We start from the raw sequence: 7,946 nt of genomic DNA, 5'->3' as shown, positions 1-7,946 counted from the left end.
TCTCCAGCTCCTCCCCCTCGCACTCCCCCGCCATGACCGACGCCACCATCGCCGTGCCTTCGTCGTAGCCGTGCTTCCCGCCGCCCGTGTGTCCTCTCATCGTGTCCAGGAGCTCCGCCGCTGTCCACTCCATCGAGCAAGCCGAGCCCCGAGCGCTCGCAACGCCCGAGTCCACCGCAACGACCTCGCCCGAACCGCCGTCGCTGGAGATCCCCTTCAACGCCGTCGTCGCTCCGGTCCATCTCCGGCCGCACCAAGGGCTTCGTCGCACTCACTGTGAGCTTAGCCATCTTTCCCCCCCTCCTTTTCTTGCTCCCGAGCCATGTAGCGACCTCCCAGAGCTCAACCGCACCCACCGCCGTGGAGCTCGTCGCCGACGTGCTCCCGGTCACCCTCCGACCACTCCACGGTGTCCATCATGCTCACCGTGTCACGTAGCACCTAGCTAGCTACTCCCCGCGCCTCGCCGACCCCTCTAGCGTCAAGTTCGTCTTCGGCCGAACCCCGGTGGCCGCCAAAGTCGTCGCCGGCGCCAACTCCGGCCACCCCGACCCCAACGGACTCCACCAAGAGCTGCGGCTCGTCCTCAGCTCCACTCCGGTGGTCTCCGCGACCCATTTGGTGGCCGAAACAGCCAAAACCACTTCCACCGCCGCGTCGGGCTCGCCGGTGGCTAAACGCCGGTGCAGCCGACCCGGGTTTGACCACGGGTGGGCCCTGGTTGACTCCCCTGAGTCAATGACAGGTGGGGCCCAGCCCTGCTAATTAAACAGGTTTAGTTTTAATTAAACTTTAATTAATCTAATCACACTGACACGCGGGACCCACTGTCAGGTTTGACCCGGACGTGTCCCGTTGACCTGCTGACGTCAGGCTGACGCAATAATTGATTTTCTGGATTAATCTAATATAGGAAATTCCAGAATATAGTTTAAACTTCAAAAATTCATAACTTTTATTCTGTAACTCCAAATCAGACAAATTATATATGAAAAATGATCAGAAAAATCCAATCTATCCATCTATACTATTTTCATGCATGACTAAACAAGTTAACTTGATGTTTAATGCAGAACAAGGAAAAAACACTTTAAAGGACCATATTTGAGTTTGAAATTTGAATCCTTGATTCAAATTGGTACAAACCCTTCTGGTCTTAGTTGCATTAGCCCAACACACTCATATTGCTATGTTTCATGCATGCATCATATTGTTGCACATTGTTTGGTGATGGTTGTGTATCGGTGTTCTTGCGGCAGGTTCTGCCTCCGAGGAGTACCGTGATTACCCTAACGAAGAACCGTATCAGTGCATCGAATCATCAGGCAAGCAACCAACCATTTGATCATATCGATACAATCCCATGTTCTCGCTCCTGCTCTCTTTTACTGCATTAAGACAACGCGTTTCAAACTGCTGTGTGCTACGGTAGTTGAACCCATTTCCTCTGCATGACCTGTCATTGCCACAGTAACTAGATGAAACCCATTAGCATGTGTAGGAGTTGATTGAGCCATATGTATGTGTTGTTCCTACCTTGCTATGTCTGCTATGCTTAGAGTCGTGACAGGTCTGGTTCATCTGGGTGATGGGCTAGAGTGAAATGATTATGTCGGTAATGAGAGTGGTGTGGTGAACACGATTTGGTAAAGGTATCGATGAGAGGCCATGTAGGAGTACATGGTGGGTTGTTTCATTGAAGCCGACCTTAAGCACTGAGATCTGTATGTGTGATTTAAGATACAGCTACTACCATGCATTGGGCCCTAAAATATGACCCCGCTCGACTTCTTATTCACCCTAGCTCTCTGTCCAGGAGTTGCAAGTAGTTTCTGGTGTTTGTAGCCTACTGGAGGCCGTGGACAGCGCTGACCGTAGGGGTGGGCTGTGATGCGGTAGGTACGTGGCCGGGTGTACCGAATACCCGTTAGGTATCTCGGGAACCCTGTTCACATCGTTCGGGGCCGTATGGGAAACCTCGGCCGGACTCCCTGCGGATGGAACCTGGATAGGCGATAAACCTGGACTAGAGGCTTAGATGTTTACGTAGGTCGTGGTCTACACCCACGTCGGCTTTCGCTTGAAGTCTGCCGAGCACATGTCGTGTGCAGACGCTAAGTGGTGGAAAGATGTATGAAGAAGTACACCCCTGCAGGGTTATCATGATCTATTCGAATAGCCGCGTCCGCGGTAAAGGACTACTTGGTTGCCTATACAGTTCATAGACAAGTAAATGGAAACTACTAAAAGCCTCAAGATAAGTGTGAGTGCCGAGGATGGCTCTTCCGTAGGAAGACGGAGGTGGATCCTCGGTAGTGTATTGAAGTGGTGAGTAGTGGACTCATGTGCGCAAAACCATTTCAAGTTGGAGTCTCGTAGGTTAGCCTAGCCAAGAGTCAAAGCTGGCTTGCTGCAATAACTCCACCAACCCTTCTTGATAATATGCATGTATGTAGGATCTGATGTAAGTCTTGCTGGGTACCTTTGTACTCATGTTGCTATAATTTACATTTTACAGAAGACGCTGCAACCCCTTCTGATGGGTTCTACGTAGACGTTGACATCAATGAGTAGGCTAAGGCCCAGGTGGTGATCCTGAGCTTGTGAAGGACCTCGTAGTATAGCTAGGCTTTCCAAGCCTCTTCTATTTTTCTAGTTGTCTGTACTTAGACAAGTTACTTCCGCTGCTAGTTTGCATGACTGTATGACTTGAATGCTGGGTCGTGTGACCCGTACCTTGTGTATGTTATGTATGGCTCGCTGAGCCTTAAATAAAGTACTTGTGTCGTAGAGTCATGTTGTGATGCCTTGTTGTATTTGCACATATCGAGCATATTGTGTGTATGATTGAAATGCTTGGTATGTGTGGGATCTGACTATCTAGTTGTTTATCTTTAGTAGCCTCTCTTACCGGGAAATGTCTCCTAGTGTTACTGCTGATTCATGGTAGCTTGCTACTGCTCTGGAACACTTAGGCTGGCCGGCATGTGTCCTTCTTCGTTCCGGTGTCTGTCCCTTCGGGGAAATGTCACGCATTGAGTATCGGAGTCCTGTTAGCCCGCTACAGCCCGGTTTACCGGAGTCCTGCTAGCCCAGTGCTACAGCCCGGACCCACTTGCTGATGACCGACACGTTCGAAGCTGGGTCATGGATGCCTGTCCCTGTAAGTCTGTGCCACTTTGGGTTTACGACTAGTCATGTCAGCCCGGGCTCCTTATCATATGGATGCTAGCGACACTATCATATACGTGAGCCAAAAGGCGCAAACGGTCCCGGGCGAAGGTAAGGCGACACCCGTGGGATACCGTGTGTGAGGCCGCAAAGTGATATGAGGTGTTACTGGCTAGATCGATGTGACATCGAGTCGGGGTCCTGACAGCGTTGGTATCAGAGCCGGACTGCCTGTAGGTTCTCCAAGCCAAACTGGTCGATGTTGAGTCTAGAAATTCTTTAGTTATATGTAGGGGAATTGTTTGTGGGTGGAACGTAAGGCTCTTTTTACTCCTTTATCTTATGACATTCTGATCTGAGTCAGTCTATCCTTCCACAGGGGGTTAAGGAATTAGGATCTATTCTTTCTATCAGGATCACGTGTTACTAATCAGTAGTACCTTATAGGGTTGATGGATACAAGCCTAGTTCAGTTCTACTACCACGTTATGTTGTTAGGATGGATTCAGAACTTTGATATGATGATGTTGAGTGTGTATGAAATCCTTTGTCAAATGTCTCAAAATCCTTTTTGAGCATTTACAGCTGTTATGTTGCCGAAATTTTGCTAGAAATTCTAATGCCTTTGCATTATGATTGTGCTTTCAGATGGCCACTCGCGACCTCAATCAAGTGGTTCGCCTGACTCGATGCCTAGATGTACCCGGCCATACTGCCATGTTGGTCAGGGTAATGACTGAGGCTGGATACCGTTGGTATCCTGAGTATACGGTCGAAGAGCAATTCCGAGACTTTAATCAAAGCCAGTATCTCTGCACTGTCAGGATATTTCCATCCTATCCTGGGTCCACCGAGCCCCTTCACTGCTCCTATGGACTCGGGGTTACTATTGAGATGGCTGTGCAGGACGCCGCCTACTTTATGATGACCATCATGCGAGTCAGGTCTGGCCTATTTCGGGACTCTGATTTCCGGTATATGCTAGGATCACTTCCGGGAGCACAAGGGTATCTCCAGGCTATCTATGCTGACCCCACCTAGGAGGATTCACGGACTCGCACCACTGCTGAGATGCTCGAGGATAAGGACCGTGAAAATCGGGCCTTGAGGTTAGAGCTCTTCAATACCCGTGCTGACCATTGGGCCACATTGACTCGGTTTGCACCGGCGGTGCAAGCTGGATATTCGGATATGCGCGATCTCTATCCTGTGAGATCTGCTCTGCCAGACGTGATGGGTTGGCGAGATGTAGGAGGCATCACCCCACCTCGCGGTCCCCGCAGGCCACCGTCTGTTGGTCCAAGACCTCATCCTAGCCCCTATGGTCCACAAGCTCCGCGAGATCGTCTGTTTCCGGATGATCATATTGAGCTTCCAGGCTATGGAGGTGACTTCTACGAGGACTACTACGGATCGGTCTGAGTTAGTGGTAGTATCACTAGTTCGTGTTAGCTGTGTCGTTTATCGTCCTGCGTGACTCGTGGGATATGACCTAACTGTATCGCCTTCCGGAGGTGTAGAAAAATAATGTATAGGAGCTGGGAATGCCTCCGATGAGATGTAATCCTCTTTTCACCGTAATAGTACTTTGTTTGGTCTTGTACTAAACCCCGTATGGTGTGTATGATGATGGAATAAAGAAGCAGTTTCTGTATCTACCATGTCATACGGATGATCATCTTGCATTCCGAGTTATTCCTTACATTCTGTATCCTATGTCGGAATTTTATCATCCTGACTAAATCATTGTCTTGTTTACCTAGGATGGTCAACACGCGCACTAACCCTGCTCCTCAAGAGCAGGCCGAAGGCAGTGAAGTCAGGAATGCAAATCTGCCTCATCCTCCTTCCCTAGCCGAGGTTATGATGGAAGCCGAAAGAAACAAGCGGGAGACCAACTGTTTGTTGGAGCGTATTGAACAGAACACAGCACACCATCAGAGGACTAACGTGGTGTCACTCAGTCATTTTATCAAGTTACATCCACCCACGTTCCACCACTCCGTCGAGCCTCTCGACGCTGATGACTGGCTTCGCAGTATCTCCCACAAGCTGCGTTCCGCGCTGGTGGCTGAGGCTGACAAGGTCACCTTTGCTGCATATCATCTTGAAGGCCCCGCCAGTCTATGGTGGGAGAATTATGGAGCTATGCGCCCAGCAGGCCATGTCACCACTTGGGCTGAATTCAGCGAGGCTTTCCGTGAACATCACATTCCGGAGGGTCTCATGGACCGTAAACGTGAGGAATTTTGCAGTTTCACTCAGGGCCGACTCTCTGTGGATGCTTACAGCAGGGAGTTCGGTAACCTCGCACGATATGCAACTGAGGAAGTTTCTACTGATGCCAAGAAGCAAGCAAGGTTCCGTAAGGGACTTAGTCCTGAGCTTCGCCGCGACCTCCGTCTGCATGAGTGCACATCTTTTCAGAAGCTTGTTAACAAGGCCATCAGTGCTGAGACTGGTCAGACTGATTATGATGCAACACGCAAGCATGGCCGTGACATGGGTTCCTCATCCGATGCGGGTCCTCAGAAGCGCCGCGTGTGGGTGACCAACACTGCCCTGCCACCTAGGTTCACACCGAGGCCATCCTTCCAGGCGCCTCGCCCCGTTCAACAGTCTGCACCAGCCAAGCCCTATGGGGGTCCAACCAACAATGCTCCTCCACGTACCAGTTCCGTGACTTGTTTCAAGTGTGGGGAATCTGGCCACTATATGCGTGAGTGTCCCCAAACCAACCCCAACCAATCTGCTAAAGCTGTTGGCCGTGGCAAGCCGACAGGAAAAGTGTTCCACGCCAAGCCGGCCACCGCTACACGTGGCCATGTCAACTGTATCTCTGCCGAAGAAGCTCAAGAGGATCCCAACGTCGTTCTTGGTACGCTCCTTGTTAATTGCCACCCGGCATATGTTCTTTTCGATACAGGAGCCTCTCATTCATTTATATCCGAGAACTATGCTCGTTTGCATAACACCGCATTCCGTGACATGCCATCCACTATGGAAATTTCCACTCCCGGTTCTAGATGGTAGACCTCCAGGGTAAGTTATGGAAATGAAATCCAAGTCGACAGACTTGTTTTCCTTGCATCTTTGATAGTTCTCAAATTTTCAGATATTAATATCATTCTGGGTATGGACTGGATGTCAGCTCATCATGCCAAAATTGATTGCTTCTCTAGGACTGTCCAACTCACTCATCCTTCGGGCAAGATAGTCAATGTCTTGACCCGGTTAGCCGAGCGACAATTATATTCTCTTAACGCCAGCCCTTTGCCAGACCTTGAGGACATTCCGGTAGTCTGTGACTTCCCAGATGTCTTCCCAGAGGAATTGCCAGGTGTTCCACCTGACAGGGATGTTGAGTTCGTAACAGACCTCATCCCAGGAACCGTTCCGATTGCTAGAAGACCCTATAAGATGGCACCACTAGAACTAGCCGAGCTTAAGAAACAACTCGATGAGTCCTTGAAAAAGGGTTTCATCCGACCTAGTTCATCTCCGTGGGCTTGCCCCGTCCTATTCGTCAAGAAGAAGGATGGTACGGACCGGATGGTTGTAGATTATTGACCTGTCAATTTGGTCACAATCAAGAACAAATATCCGCTCCCCAGGATCAACGACCTGTATGATCAGCTCGCTGGATCCTCAGTCTTCTCCAAGATGGATTTGAGGTTGGGCTACCATCAAATCAAAATCAGGAATGGGGACATTCCTAAAACGGCCTTTGTTACTCGTTATGGCCAATACGAGTACACCGTTATGTCCTTCGGATTAACCAACGCTCCAGCCACCTTTTCTCGGTTAATGAACTCAATCTTCATGGAGTATTTGGACAAATTCGTCGTGGTTTACCTCGATGATATACTCATCTACTCCAAGAACGAGGAAGAACATGCCGAACATCTAAGGCTAGTGTTGAAGAAACTTCGAGAGCATCGCCTTTATGCCAAGTTTTCCAAATGTGAATTTTGGTTGTCAGAAGTGACCTATCTGGGTCATGTAATATCCGGTAAAGGTATTGCTGTTAACCCTGAGCGGGTTCAAGCCGTTCTTAATTGGACTCCACCTGAATCGGTCAAGCAAGTTCGGAGTTTTCTGGGCTTAGCGAGCTATTGTCGTCGCTTTGTCGAGAACTTCTCCAAAGTTGCTAAACCTCTAACCGAACTCCTCAAGAAAGATAAAAAGTTCGAATGGACTCCACAATGTGAGCACAGCTTTCAGGAACTGAAAAGACGCCTGACTTCTGCTCCTGTACTGGTACCGCCAGACTTCTCTAAGGACTTTGTTATCTACTGCGACGCCTCGCGACAAGGACTAGGTTGCATTCTCATGCAAGACCGACACGTAATTGCTTACGCTTCACGCCAATTGCACCCACATGAGGAGAATATCCTACTCATGATCTAGAGCTTGCAGCCGTAGTCTATGCACTTAAAACCTGGCGACATTACCTCCTTGGTAATCGTTGCGAAATATTCACTGATCACCAAAGTCTGAAGTACATCTTCACCCAACCGGATTTGAATCTCAGGCAAAGACGTTGGGTCAAGTTGATCACAGATTTCGACTTAGGAATAACTTACACCCCTGGGAAAGCCAACGTCATGGCTGATGCGCTAAGTCGTAAATCTTATTGTAACAACCTAATGTTACAACAAAGTCAACCGCTTCTCCATGAGGAATTCCGGAAGCTTAAACTTCACATTGTTCCTCAAGGATTTCTTTCCACCTTGGTAGCGAAACCTACCCTTACGGATCAAATCATCGCTGCC

Source organism: Triticum dicoccoides, chromosome 5A (genome assembly GCF_002162155.2).
Source record: "Triticum dicoccoides isolate Atlit2015 ecotype Zavitan chromosome 5A, WEW_v2.0, whole genome shotgun sequence".
Classification (NCBI taxonomy): Eukaryota; Viridiplantae; Streptophyta; class Magnoliopsida; order Poales; family Poaceae; genus Triticum; species Triticum dicoccoides.
The sequence above is the reverse complement of the archived record's forward strand: the minus strand, read 5'-3'. Positions refer to the sequence as shown.